The sequence below is a fragment of the Desmodus rotundus genome, chromosome 3 (genome assembly GCF_022682495.2).
Source record: "Desmodus rotundus isolate HL8 chromosome 3, HLdesRot8A.1, whole genome shotgun sequence".
Lineage (NCBI taxonomy): Eukaryota > Metazoa > Chordata > Mammalia > Chiroptera > Phyllostomidae > Desmodus > Desmodus rotundus.
The window spans coordinates 4956555-4971695 of NC_071389.1; positions in this window are offsets into that span (position 1 = coordinate 4956555).

Consider the following 15141-nt stretch of genomic DNA (forward strand, 5'->3'; position numbering starts at 1 on the left):
AACCTCCACAGGCCTGAGTCAGTCCAGGATAAAGGGTGAGCTGCTACCATTTCTGAATAATAGTGAGTCACTGCAGGCCTGAGCCTGGCACGTCCTGTTCCTAGAGTGTTGCCCTGCCTCAGAATGCACCCTCTGTCTGTGGAGAGTTTGCATCTGGGGGTAGGGATGGGGCAGAAGCGCCAAAGGTTTCCTGCCCAGAATCAACTGCTGTCTTAAAGTCACATCCGAAAAGACCACAGGAGACATTGTCAGCATTTGCTTCCACCCACTCCCTTTCTCCCTCCCCTCCCGCCCTGCGCCAGGAAGGAGAGAGTCTCAGAGCCTGGCCAGCCACACTGCTGCTTTCCACACTTTCTGGACCACGATCCACAGCCAGAAACCCTTGACATCCTGAGCCCTGCAGAGATCTGTCCCAAGCACAAGGGTTGTGACATGGGGTACCCTCTCTTTTCTACTTTTCATTAAAAAAAATGCTGCTTGTAGTCCACTAACTTGAGTTGATTCACAGCTTGAAATGCTGCTGGAATCCAGCTCTGCTGTGTTCCACAAGCCGAGGACCCAGGCTTGGAGGGAGCACGGGCCTGGCTCCCACTGGGACACTGCTGACCGCCTTGGGACTGGGACCCAGGCCTTGCAGTCTCGCAGCCCCACGCCTCGGGCTCACCCAGCCCAGTGAGGCAGCCCAGGCCCTGAGCCAGTGCAGCTTCAGCCCCGGACGGAGGTGGGATGCTTAGGCCCCATGGTGAGGGAGGGTGCTGAAGAAGCTCCAATCAGAAGCCTGGGACGATTGTGACAAAGGAGTTAAGTACCAGGCTGGACACTAAGCATTCTGTCCAACGTGGCCTTGTCTGAGTCCTTCCAGCTACCCTGTGAGGTAGGCGGAGGGGGCCTCATTTACTGATGATTTTGAAACTGAAACCGAAGTCTGAAAAGACAACAGGCCAGTCACGGAAGCCGGGTCTTGAGGATTCTAGACCTGCCCTTCCGGCCACCCTGCGGTGCCATCTCCTTCCCAGGGAGCCCTGGGGTGCTCGCTGCAATGACCATTACCCAGAGTCCTGTAAAGCAGGAGGGCCCCCCTTCGGGAGGCCTTGTCAAACTGGCTTCTCTAGAGCATCATCACCACGTGTTGTCGGGAAAGAGGCGAGGGACTTTCCAGGCTGCTGTAAGCTAGAATCTGATTTCGATCTGGGAACACAGTTTTCTGCTAACCGCAAGCTAACACAGTCTCGTCCTGTTGATCCTCCCCACTCCCCATTCTCCGCAGACGATGCTTCATTCCCGCTCCCAGTTTAGCAGCATAATTGGGCTCAGCCTGTGGGCGAATACTCCCGAATACCTCCTCAGGGATGGATCCTCATTCCAGAATGCGCAGGCTGGTCCCCCTGGTCCCTCCCTCTGGGAGCTTTGCCTTTCCCCACCGTAGAGCCAGCCCAGGCAGAGAGAGCTGGGGACACTGTGACAGAAAGGAAGGGAGAAGCTTCCATCAAACCTTTGCTATTTAGTTTTCAGAAAAAGTCCCCCCTCACTCCTCCCCCCCCCCCCAGCAAAAATGCATGCAGCCTCTGCCTCGTCCTTGCTCAGCTACGTTTTTCTCTTAAGCAGGTAGGGCCCTGCAGCCCTTGGTCCCCTAGTAGAGGAGCAGCCTGGTAGCGTGTAAGAGAACGAACAAGTCACAGGAAGGGCCAGTGGTGGCGTGGCGAGGTGGCCGTGGTGTCCGGCCCACGCGATCTGCACCTGCCCACCCCATGAAAGACAGGGGCCTTGAGAGCATGGCCCCCTGGCCGGCCACTTGCTGCAGTGAAGGATGTGGGCTGCGGGGTACCCCACCCCGCACCCACACACACCTCCCCCACAGCCACTCTGCTGGGCACCACCCTCCCGCTGCAGCTCCACAGCTCACTTGAGGTGCTACTGGCTTTTTTCAGATGACATTTCCATGAGACAGGGCGCTCCCTCCATCCCCCTGGGTCTGCATTTGGAAGACCAGGGTGAGGGCAGACACCAGCAGGGCCTCCCCTGGGCCTGGGCCCTGGCCCCAGAGCTGTTGCCGCCCACCTGTGCCTTGCTCCCAGCCAGGAAGGCCAAGTTGGTTCAGTGCTTAGGGGCAGTTGCCAGCAAGACACCTGGGTGGGGGGGGTGGGCCCTGAAGGCAGGATCCCAGGGACCCGAATCAGGTCCCTGCCTTCTGTGTCCCTTGCTGGGAAACGGTGCTGGGCTTCAGTCAGATGAGGAGAACGGAGCCGCGGAAACTCCCTGTGCAGTGGAGAGACAGCGGCCGGAGAACCCCCTCTGCCGAGCGGCGAGACTGCCTTTCTGCAGAGAGAGGGAGAAACTGCCCCTGGTTTTTTATGGAAATACTGGGCACTTAAAGATGCCTCACACAATGAGACACATTCAGAGTTTTTAAAATGACGTTTTCTATGTCCAACGTAACATTTATTTTTGAATAATAAACTTGTTTTGCCAAAATCCATGTTTTCCCGCTTTGTCTGGGAGATGGAGGATGGTGGGCTGCGGGCCTGGGCACGGGCTGTGTGTGCTCGGAGGAGGGGGAGGTCGAGTGAGTCCTGGAGCGTGGCTCTCGGTCTGGATTCAGGGCAGATCCGGGCACGTCTGAGCCAAGCAGCCGCATTCCGCCGCCCGAGGGCCCCTGGGCCTCCTGGGAGGCCGTGGCGGCCAGGGTGACCCCTCTCACAGATGCTCCCCATCTTCCTGGCAGTCCACAGGGCGGTGAAGGACAGCACCCGAGGGCGTGTACTGCGGCCTCTGAGAAGGAGATGCTGGGAGGGAGCATCTCAAAGCAGCAGGACCGGGTGCCACGGCTGGTGTCTCTTCACGTCCTCTGCCGGCGTCACGCTCCCGGGGATGTGAGGGATGTGGGGCAGTCGGATACAACCACAGAACCCTTGGGTGCAAGCGCCAGGGCAGCGCCAGGAGGGGCCTGCAGAGCCCTCTCCCTGCCCTCCCTCGCCTCCCGCCTCCCTGCCCCCCAGTTCTCAGCTGTGAACAGTTGAGTTTTTCTCAGTCTTTGTCACGTGCAGCTTCAAGGCGAGTATCCACCTCCCGTTCCTAATCAGATTCCTGCCCCCAAAGCCCTTCCCCCTGGGAGCAGGGAGAGGGCCTGTCTCTGAATCAGTCTCCGGGTGGGGGTAGGGGGAGCTTGTCCATCCCTGGGGTGTTGCACCAACCCAGAGGGTCCCTCCTGAAAGGAGAAGGTGCTGCCCCAGGCCCACACGGCGGCGCCTCCCAGCTGACGTGTGTCAAAGCTTCGAATAGCTCACTCAGGGCCCACTGGCCCTCAGAAGCCGGGGCGTTCTCGTTCATAGAAATGACAATTTGGGCAGTTGTTATTTCGTGTTCCGGAAAAGGGAACATCCACCCAAAAGTTTTTCTAATCATCAAGTTAGCCCAGAAGCCCAGGTTTTGCCAGCAGTCTGCTCCGACACCCACCGGGCTTTGAGAGCGAGGTCAGAAAGAGACGGGAGGGGAGGTGCCCGCGAGGTGTGGTCTTGCACTCAAAAATAAACACGGACCAGGGTGCTTTCCTTGTCTCCCCCGCATCCAGCTGCTACAGTCCCTCCCAGTGTCTCCAACGCTCCCCAGTCACCCCAGCTTCTGCGTTCTTAGCCACGGTTTGATGCCTTGCAAACATTTCGACTTAATGTAAAGCCCTGGAGGGTCTCCATGGGAAGTGCCTTATAAGGACCAGGGACGATGGAGGTTGCAGTCGCCTGAGTCTTGTATCGAGCGACATTCCAAGCTGGCTTGACCACCAATAGGCCAGCGGGTAGCCATGCAGGCGCTGTGCAGCGGTCACCGAGGCGGGAAGACCCCTGGGCTGGACCTCCGGAGACACGAGGAAGCAGTGGGCCGGGGTCTGGCTGCCGCCTCCCCTCAGAGGCCACGTCTGCCCTGTCACACCATTGCCCTGTGCCCCCCACCCTGGGATGGCCCCTTGGTGGAGAGTTTCCTGAGGAAGAATGCTCAGGTGTCTCACAAACAGGCTCCATTTTTCCTAAAAAGGGACTCCTTTGTTGCCGCTCCCTCGGCAGTCCCAAGGCCTCCCCTTCCTCCCCGCCGGACACCCCAGGACTCACTCCGCAGCTCCCTTCAGGTGTGTCCCCAGCTAAGTGCAGTGGCTTTGTGGGCCTCTTCCCAGGGCCGGGTCTTTCCAGCGCCATGCCCTGCAGAACGACTGGTGTTTGGGGAGCGTGAGGGAGCACAGTGCTCCATGACAGGCGGGAACCCAGGGTGTGCCTCTAGCTGTCCCCAACGTCTAGAGCTGCTGAGCATCAGCGTCTGTGCCTAAGACCGGAACCCAACACCCGCTCACTGCCCAGGAGGCAACTGAACATACCTGTGCTCAGGTGTGCCCTGTGCACCAGGCTCTGCGGCACCTCATCCGTCCAGCCACCTCCATGCTGACTCACCCGTGCCCAAGCCTGGAGGAGGAGGCCATCCCAGGCTCTGACCCCCGGGGCCTAGCTTGTGCCTGGTGTGTGTGGGGACTGTGGCATTACCCTCCCAGCACCCCATTCCTCCCTCTCGGGTTACTGTTCCCGCCCTCTCCAGAAGGAGGGCTGATGCCACCCGGTCCCCCTCCCTGGCCACAGAGAGAGAGGGTGACACAGTAGGGCTTCTTCTGTTTGCCCATCCTCCATCTCCTTGCTCCCCTCTCCGCCCTGCCCCCCGAATCTGGGCTGCATCTCCACCTCCCTTGGCCCCCGGCTCCTGTAGGATCCATCGGTGGGACTGGAGTAAAGTGGACAATTTGTCACCGCAGCTGGGAAGGGTCACCTGGACTGACCTCGTGCCGAAGGAAGGGCACAGTGTTTGTGCAGCCTGGCCTCCCTCTGTGTCTCTGTCCCCTGGGGCTCCCATTCTGTTCCCTCCCGAGGGCCCTTCCCCCCGCTCAGCGAAGTCCTGGCTCCAGCTCTGCCCACACTGCCTGCTCCTCTGCACTCACAGAGGGGCTCCTGCCAGGAGAGATTTCCTTTCAGACCTCAGGCCTATCCAAACAGCCAGCGAAGCTCAACTCAGCCTGGGGCACATTCTCTGCCCCTCAGTAGGACGTTGGGAGCAAGGACTCGGGGTCCCTGCTGTCCGTGGCCTTTGCAGGACAGTGTGCTGTGAGGTTAAGAGCAGGTCTGTGGATTCGAATCACAGCTATGCGGGTGGTCTGAGGAGAGGTGGCCCGAATGGACCACTGAGCTCCGATACCTGGTCGTGAACCCTGCTCTCTGGGAAGGGACTCGGTGCGGCCCTCGCTGTGGCACCCTCGGCGGCAGGAGACACGGGTCACTGCAAAAGCAGGGACGTGGGTACACTCACCAGGCCTGTTTATCTGACAGTTGCATGTCTCTTATGTCCCAGGGGCTCTGTCTTATACAAGGGTGACAGACACCCGGCCCTGCACCCAGGAAATGAGAGTCTAGCAGGAGAACTGAGCAGCTGACAAGGCGGGCTCCCAGGTGCCCAACTCGGGTGGGGACAGAAGGGCTCTGGGCAAAGCTGGCCGGGGGCCGCAGATTATGTGTCCAGTAACTGCTGCCAACTGATTTCACATCACCGCACAGGATTTATTGAGCACCTACTGGGTGCCAGGCACTGTGTTGGGTTTGGGGATAAACGGGGCCCGGGACAGAGGGCCAACCTGCCCGGGGCCGCCAGTCTGGTGGGGAAAGAGACAAGGACCCAGGTGATCGCAGGCTGCCTGGGAGCTGTGGGGGTACTAGGTGGGGGCATGTGTCCACCTTGGGGGGTATCACAGATGCTTCTCCATGAAGGGTGCTCCAGCTGGGAGCCACTGAGAAGAAGTGGGACATAGGCCAGCTCCAGCCCATCTCTGGGCCCTCAGCACCCCCACCCAGAAGCTTCAGCTGCATGGGATGCAACCCCCAAGGCACCCCTTGGCCCAGGAGGATCTGCTCCTACTTAGTGACCTGGAAGCCCTTTGAAGGCTCCGGCCTTCTCCGAGTGCCCTCTGAGCTGTGAGGATGGCGGCTGCGCAGGCAGTTCACCCACAAAGCTCTCCATCCAGCAGCCCAGTGGGTGGGGGAGAAAGCTATACATCCAGCAGCCCAGTGGGTGGGGGCCCCCTCCCCTGCACCTGCTTTGCCACGTGCCCTGGTCTCAGCCCATGTGCACACTCCACCTCCACCAGCCACGCCCAGAGCCCAGAGCCCCTAGGGGAGGCAGAGCTTCTTTCTGGGCCTTTGCTACCATCCCTGTGTCCTTCCCTGCTGCCCTGGGAGACAAGGTGACCCACACACAGGCTAGCGGCAGGGTGACTTGGGGCGCCTCCTTGCCACGGGCCGTACTGAGCACGGAGAAACACAGGTTGACAGATGGTGTTGGCTTTAGGCATCTGCTACCGTGTCTCTGAGATGCAGCTTCGGGACAGAGCTCAGCCCTCTCCTGCTGAGTGCCAGCCGCCTGGGTGGTCCAGGACCGGAGTGAAATCAGAGGCCAGAAGGAGCCCGGGTTCAAATTGCCACCAATTTCCTGCAAGTTCCTTCTGGAGCTCCAGGCAAACCCACTGGTTGGATGCGGAAAGAAACACAGACCCCTCACTTAAAACCAGATGTCAGTGTCTGTCCTGAGCCAGCCCGGGGACAGACACCACCCACCACATGGCAGACGGAGACCCTGTGTAGAGGAAGCCGCTTCTTAGCTGGCACCTAAAAATATTGACTTGTTTTTTTTTTCTTTAAATAGAAAGGAAATTCAACTCACTCCACCCCAGACCTCCTCCTTCTGGGTTCACAGCGGGCACTGTGGGGACCTCACCCAGACTCAGCTTCCCCAACACCAAGCAGCTGAGGATCCGGGGTGCTTGGAGCAAGGACAGTGTGGAGGACAAGGAGGGAGGGGGCCGGGCCGCCCCTGAGGGGCATTCCCAGGGGAGGCTGGGAGGAGCTGACTGGCATTTGGCCGGCCCAGTATCCCAGAGCACCATTCATCCAGAGAGGCACTGGGCATCTCTGTGGCACATAGAAATCAGAGGAAAAGGGTGACCCGATGACCCATAACCTGAGAAGGGGCAGGGGGGCGCTGATACGCAGAGCTACCTGGCTTATGACCTCGCCTTCCCTGAGATCCTCCATGGGCCTGTGTCAACAGTGGGCAGTGGCTAGGGCGGGACCTGTCCCTCTGGGTCAGATGCTAGAGCTCTGAGCTCTGCCTGGGATGAGAGGCCACTGGGCCTGATGGCTCTGCTCCCACGTCTTGGTGGCTGGCTCCACGGGGTCATCAGACATAGGGGAAAGAGCTCACCTAGAGCCCCGCAGCTGGGAGACCCGAGTTGGCCTGAGCCACAGCCGTGCATAGAACACCAGAGCTAGCGAGCACCCATGGAGCTGGTCCTCACCCAGGGAGCTGGCCAGAGGCTTGCCTCGGGGAGGAGGGATGCCTTCTGAAGTTCTTTTCTTTCTTTTCTTTTTATTCTCACCTGAGGACATGCTTATTGATTTCAGAAAGAGGGGAAGGGAGGCGAGTGAGAGAGAGAAACATTGATCAGCTGCCTCCTGAACACACCCCAAGTGGGGATCAAACCTGCAACCCAGGCATGTGCTCCGACCGGGAATCGAACCCACAACCTTTTGGTATACGGGGGCGATGCTTCAGCCAACTGAGCCACATCGGCCAGGGCTGAAAATCCTTTTCTTGACCTGATTTGTATTTTAATAAAAATAATGCATGCAAATAGTTTTTAAAATAGAGTAAAACAAAACCCCCAGAAATTTCCTGCTCCAGGCCTCCCCACGCCCTGGTGCTACACCCCAAGAGGTGACTGCTTTCAATTCTTGATAGTCATTTCTCCAGATGTTTGCTACCGTACTCCTCAATGGCCTGCTTGTACTACTGTTTCATAATTTTTTTTTTCCATTTTTGACATCTAAAATCTAAGAAGTGACACAGAATAATGGTTAAGCTGCTGACTTTTGAGCCGGAAACCCTGGGTTCGGATCCAGGCTCTATCACTTACTAGTGCTGCAACCTGAACAAGTTACATGTAACTCTCTCTTGGTGTAGAAACCTTAATCCTTCACATCTCCCCTTATCACTGCTTAATGTTGACACAGCACCTTTCAACACCCCATGATGATTGACAGGAGGTTCCTCCAATCAGTGCAGATTTTCCATGGTTTAGTGACGGTTCTTATTTAAGGGGTGAAAAATGGCAAATACTGTGCTGGGTATATGCAACTCCTTTTGAGTCAGCAAGGCAGTGCCTTCACCTTTGGCCACTGCAGCCCACCAGGCTGAATTCGATACACTTGTTTAAAAAAAAATTTTTTAGAAGTTCTCACCCAAGGATATGTTTATTGATTTTAGAGAGAGAGGAAGTGGGGAGAGAGAGAGAAACACCGATCAGTTGCCTCCCGCATGCACCCTGACCGGGGATTGAACCCACAACAGTTTGGTATAAGGGATGATGCTCCAACCAACTGAGCTGCCGGACCAGGGCTGAATCATACACTCTTACTTGGGCTTGTACTTTAGCCACGGGAGAAACTCCAAACATTTACACCAAAAGCCAGCTTGCCGCTGGGGTAGCCCATGACTTTGGGGTGTGATGGAAACAGCGAGGGTTCCTTACCTCTAAAAGGGAAAAGATTTTCCATGGCTCTGATACCCAGTCTATCAGACTCCAGTCTCGCCAGCAACCTTGGCTGTTACTAAGATCCCTGCGCACGCCACACTCGACTCCCTAGAAGCTAAAGAAAACCACCTCACTGACATTTCCACCCAAAACACCACCCACAAATGGCCCGACAGTTGCCATGGCCCAAAGGAACGCTCCTCAAGATGACAGCCGAGAAAAATCAACTAGAGATGCCCAACAATTGACCTCAGAAAAGAAAAAAACAATGTTGGAAGTCTAGTAACTGTTGGTGCGATGAATAAGAGAGAGGGAGGGAGACAGAGAGCCCTGGTTTGGCCAAGTAATAAATGGGTCCTACCAGAAACTCTACGATTCCGACTCCTTCCCACTGTCCAAGCCTGAAAACTCTGGCCTGCTGACAAAATGGCGGCATTCGTGGGCCAGTATTGGTGGGAAACTGCTAATAACCCTACAAAAAGTGCCTGCCTAGCTTGCCCCACGGTCCGGAACACGGTCCGGGGAAGCCCGTTGGCCCTGCTCCCGGACACGTCAAATTGCCTTAGGGGCCTTTGAGATTTGGCAAATGGATTTCCTACACCTTCCCCCATGTCCCGGGTGTAAGCGCTGTAGTCACGGTGTGTGCGTGTCCTCACTGGGCCGAAGGCTTCCCTTGCAGACAGGCCTCTGCCTCTTCTGTGGCTAAAATTCTGTTAGCAGCGGTTATCCCCACCTGGGGAACCAACCCCTCTCCAACTCCACGGTGAGGAGGGAGCCCACCTTCCTGGTCGGGCGTTTCAACAACTGTGTGCAGGGCGACGGGTCTTCCATTTCCATTCTGCTCCCTGCCCTCAGCCCTGGGGCTCAGGGGGACGCCCCACGGGCGCGGTTAGAACCCAGGTAGACAAAGCGCTGAGCCCAGCTCCTCCGAATCTTAGGTCTACACCGCCCGGCACTGGTTGCACCACAGAGGAAGAGATGTCCCTGGCCTCGGCCCTCAGGACTCAGTAACCGACCTTTTGGGATAATTACAGATGCCCCATGCCCTTGGCTGCTGCCGCTTTCGATCCACAGTGGATCAAGGGAGACACACTTCAAGGCTGTAAAAGCCCGATTGCTGCTGTTGAAAAGGACCGTGATTTGGCTGTGTGCTCGGGGACACGACAGCTCTACACCCCACCCTCTGTGTCCCGGAAGTTGTTTCACTGGGAAAGACACCCCCAAAAGGACTCCTTTCAGCTTCATACTGTGACGAGGTTAACATCATTCGGGTACCGTTGACAAGCCCCTGTGCGGCCAAACTCCAGGGACTGGCCCCTAGGATCCCCATGGCACACCTAAAGAAGACACCAAACCCTGAATGGACCTGGGTGACATCCCATGACTGGAAATTAAAGATGTCCCAGAGTTGAAGCAGGCGGCACCAGAGGGAAGCAGCTTTCCCCCAAGGCATGGACCCAGCCGGCATACACCCTGTTCTTACCGGTGCTCCTCGCTTCATTTCCCCGCTCTCTGTCTTGGAAGGACGATGCACTTGACCACAGGGTCTATCATCAGAATCCTTGATCTGTCCAGGACAGTAATGACCCCTCAGCTCATCCTACAAGTAATTTTTCTGGAATTCCAAATGCCATCCCACGTTTCAATGGTCTCCTGTGCCCATCTTGTAAAGTTGGGGTACTAAGCCCACCTAACCTCACTACTTGACTCAATCAAATCCAACCCTGGTGTGGGGAAACATGGATACGAAACACTGTGGGACAACCAAGGGGAATCAGGCCATTCGTCGGCTTGCTGGCATTGCCGTGTATTTAGGCACCTTTCAGTATGTAAAATGCAGCGTCTGCGCGTCAGCTGAGTGATATTAGCACCTGTGTACTAGAGAATGGGTCCACGGACACTGTCCCTTCGACTGGCACCTTCTGTGCACCTCCTGGCTACACCCTTATGCCAGGAGGTTTTGGTGATGGCCTTAATGCCTGGGTGACTTACTGCCTCCACGGCTAGGGAATCAGAGGACCAAGGGCTCTCACTGTCCTCACTCTCCTATTACTTCTTCTTAACAAAACAGCAGCCTCCCATTGGCTTGTCCCAGGAGATCTGTAACCCCATCTTAGCCGAGGACTCCCAGGAGGTGTGTGTGATTCTGGGTTTGCCTCCGCAGGGAGCACTTTCCTTCGGAGAGCTGGAGTGAGTGCCAGTGAGCAAACGATCAGAAATCTCTCCCTAACATTAGGAGAGTTGGCGGACTCTGCAGCCAAACAGTTTCAGCTCAGCAAGATGACTTGACTCTTTGGTAACAACAGTATCAGAAAATTGTGTTGCCCTTGAGTAGGGAGGCGTTTTCCTGTGCGGCAGCAACCGTCTCCTATTGCACGTGGCTAAACGCCTCTGGAGAAGGAGAAACCCCATCACAGAAAATCAGGGAACAAGCACATTAGCTGGTGACTTCAGGTCTAAGCTCCCAGTTTAGAGCATCATACATGTGGGCTGAGTTTGTTAAGTTGTTTTCCGTTTTGCTCAGTGTACTTCTTGTTGAGCTTCATAGCTGTTGCTGGCCTGGGCACTTCCCCTCTGCTGGGGGACACGATGCCCAGGAAAAGTCTTTCCTGGCACCAAGGGACAAATGCTACCAAATGTGGAAGACCCTGCCGTCATAAAATATAAATAGTCCTAGCACCCGCCTCGTAGGAGAGGTGCAAATGACGGAGCGCAGCGCCTGGCACAGAGTCAGCCTTCGATACATGTTAGTATATAGATGCAGGCCTCTCTCTGTCTAAAGAAAAAGGAGGCTGCAGAGCACGTCTGTATGAAATGATTCTTGATCGTCACTTAGTACCGTCTGCAACGATCCAGTTACTGGGTATTGTCCGTCTCTCCAACTTGAAAGGAGGCTCTTTCAGGCCAGCAGCCCAGTCTGTTCCGTTTACTACTCGCTCTCCAGCATGCAGAGTAGTGCTGTTCCATACTTATTCTCTCAGTGTTTAATGAAAATAAATAAACACTGGAGGACCGAATGGCTGACTACGTGAAGGGGGGGCTTTGTTGCATTATTTTAATGGAGCTTTACTATAACATCGCAGATGCCCCGGGGCGAGAGGAGGCACTAGCGAGAGGCTGTTGGAAATGTCTGGTGAAGAGTTCAGACAGGCGTCAAGATCACTGAATGTGTTTATTTCACTGGAAGTGTTTTTGAAGAACTTTGCGATAATTATGGTCACAAGTCCAAAATCACTTACGTATTCATTTCTTTTCAAAGTTATAGGGACTTTCCTCAAGCCTCGTTATCACCCAGTGTCTCATTTAGAGCCACAGACGCTTTGCATCGTCCCTTCATTCTGCAGAGTGACAATGTCTGATAGAGCTACACTGCAATATCACACTTTGCCAGCAGGTGTCACTGTCTAATATGTGATCTTGCATGAAACCCACAGACGTTTTAAGGCCACAGAGCCTGTGAAATGAATCCATGTACTAATTCATTTCTGTAAGGTAAGGGCTACTCGGCTTCGGTTTCACTCCACGAGATAAGAAAATCTTATGTTAGAGATGCAGGCTGGGCCTAAATTTTATTAATACTCTTCAGTGTTTTTTCTGTCCTGGTGGATGGATCTTGCCACACTTCTGGGTTAACAGATCACGCTTTTCTAGGGAACCTCTTTTTATTATTATCAATAATAACATGTAAAATGTGCCTATTATCTTGAAATTCTTCAAAACCCTCTGATTTCATTCTAACACAATCCCCTGCACACGGCGTACTCAGTACTTGTTGAATGATTGCCCTCTCATCTACCCCCCTCCCCCCCACCAAATTCTGGGGAACATGTAGAGCTATTCTAGAGGAAACAGAGTGTCAGAGAGGTTAAGCAACTTGCTCAAGGTCACACAGCTGGGGAACGGCAGAGCTGGGGTTTGGGTTAGGTTTGTCTAGTTCCAAATCCCTTGCTCATTCGCTCCAATCAACAAAGGGACTTGGGGAAATGGAGTCCCTAACGCTTAGGAAGGCAGCAGGCTTCTGCTCTACGGGCCCAAAGGGTGCTTGGGACATTTCTGGACAGACTTTTCATCATCAGAAAAAGCAGCTGGTGTTCATGTGCTATCCTCCAATGTCTCCCTGTCATTTTCCTGAGGCAGATTAGCGACGTGAGCAAATTGTATCCATGCAGGTGATGAAATGTGTGTGGAGGTGGGGGGTGGAGTTGGGGGGTTGCACCACCAGGAGCTAAGAGTCATCCCGCTTCCTCCTCACCCCTGTGGGACGGAGATATTGTACTTAGTTGAAGACTTGAGTCAGCCTGCAAATTCCTGGATGGCGTTTATCAGCTGATGTCACCATATTGCAGATTAGGTATCTTTTAAACAAACAGTAGTATCAGCACTGATACGACAGGAACACAGGGACACAGTCTGGTCCTCACGACTGCTCAGTGCTGCCCCAGGCCCCCGGGGTCTCTGCTGCCCGACCAGCTTTCTGCATCATCCAGCCCACCTGCCTGGTGTCCTGGAGGAGAGGAAGGCTCACTCCCCAGGGCTTCCTCTGGGAAATTTAGGTCAGCAGGACCTAATTACCCAAATGGATCAGAGTTGGGATTTCAAGATTAATGCTGTGGCGGGGGGGGGGGGGGGACACACAGTGGTGGGGGCAGCGCTGAGGACCTCAACTAGGAATCGGCTGTCAGGGTTCCCATCAAAGGGAGGGTCTCTGGCCCCTTGAATCACGTCCGTGCAGTCCACTCCGATCTGTTCCCCGACGTGTCCTCCAGGATAAGAAGAGAAGCCGCACCACTCAAAGACAGCACCTGGTGAGGGGCGCACACTCCATGCGTAACAACACGGAGCACGGTTACGCCTTCTGGGGAGAAAAATGAAGCACAGAGGGGGCAGTGCTGTTTCAAGACGAGACTCTGGGATATAACCAGTAACCTGGAAAGGACCACCCCCAACCACCATCCCGGGTTTTCACAGTGCTCCCACGTGCCAGAACGGCCTGGGATGAGGAACCCTTCTCAAATTGCAGAGTGACTAAAGGGAGGCATGTACCCCCTTAAATTCCAAGCACCCCTGGGTTGCTCACAGTGGCTGTCCCCCTGACCAGCCTGGGTTCAGCATCCCTAGAACACCTGAACCAGGTGTGTCAGCTGAGCAGCCAGAATGACTGCTCAGACCCCTCTGCCCATGGCAGCCAGTTGAGCCATAATCTTTTTAAAAATATATTTTATTTATTTATTTTTACAGTGGGAAAGGGAGGGAGAAAGAGAGGGAAACACCAATGTGTGGTTGCCTCTGGTGGGGGCCTGGACCACAACCCAGGCATGTATCCTGACTGGGAATCCAACCTGCTACCCTTTGGTTCGCAGTCCAGCGCTCAATCCATTGAGACACACCAGCCAGGGCATATATATATATATATATATTTTTTAATTCAAAACAAAGCAAAGCTGATTTACAGCACAGTGAGGTGAGAAGACATTGAACTTGGGAAACTAACAGAGTCCAGTTGGGCTCCAAGGTCTCCTAGGGCAGGGCCTCTGGCCATTTACTGCTTCCTCCTCTTCACAATGAGTTCAACAGTCCCGCCCTTACAGGTGCTGGTGAAGACCAAATAACTAGAAACCACATTGTTTATAACAACTTCTCCAATAATGCTAATTCCCCATTCCCTTCAATGGACCCTACACACAGCGAGGGGTGGAGGAATGTACGATTTTGTTCTTGAAACAGTAATTTCTTCAAAAGCTTCCCCGTTCTAGGTATAAGTGGCTGCTATGCAGGGGGTACGGGGAGGGAAATTCCTTTGATGAGCTAGAGCCACAGCGCACTGTATGAAAGAAGTCCTCGGGGATGGGGACGTTCACTCACGCGTTCGTTTACAGCCTGCCCTACGCCTGGAGCCATCAGGCGCTGGGCTCTGGGGTCTGAAAATCCGGAGACCCTCGCCCCTTGTGGGTGCCGAGGCGGAAATGTGTCGGGGAAGTGGGGGTGGGGGTGCTTGAGCAGGGCGGGGGAGTCCCTGGCTTATCTGCCGGCCCACAGCCTTCTCTCCCGGGCCCGAGAATTACGGAACTTTAAACTGCTGGGAATCTCAGATGAGGCAAGCAAGGCCTTGCTCCGGGGTTACTGAAACAACCCTCTCCCAAGAGATTAAAAAAATTATTATTAGTAAGCCCCTCACCCCCTTCTCCCGGGGCCTGGCACTGCCGCCGCGGCCCTGCGGGTGTTGCAACCCCGGCCTCTGGCCCAGCGGAGGCCGCCCGGCGTTTCCCAAAGACGCCTCCGGAGGACCGACGCCTCGGCGCCGCCCCGCGCGCCCGCTCAGCCACGGCCTCCAGCGGCCCGGAGGCCTCCGGGTGGGGCGCAGTGGGGGCGGCGGCGGGGGACGGCCGAGCGGGCGCGAGACGCACGCGGCGCTGCGGGGCCAGGGCCGGGACCGCCCCGCGCCCCGAGACCCCCGGGCGCCCCAACAGTGCGCAGCTGCCCGCGCGCTGGAGCCCCGGGGCGGGGCGGGGCGGGGCGAGGGCGGGACCTTGTCC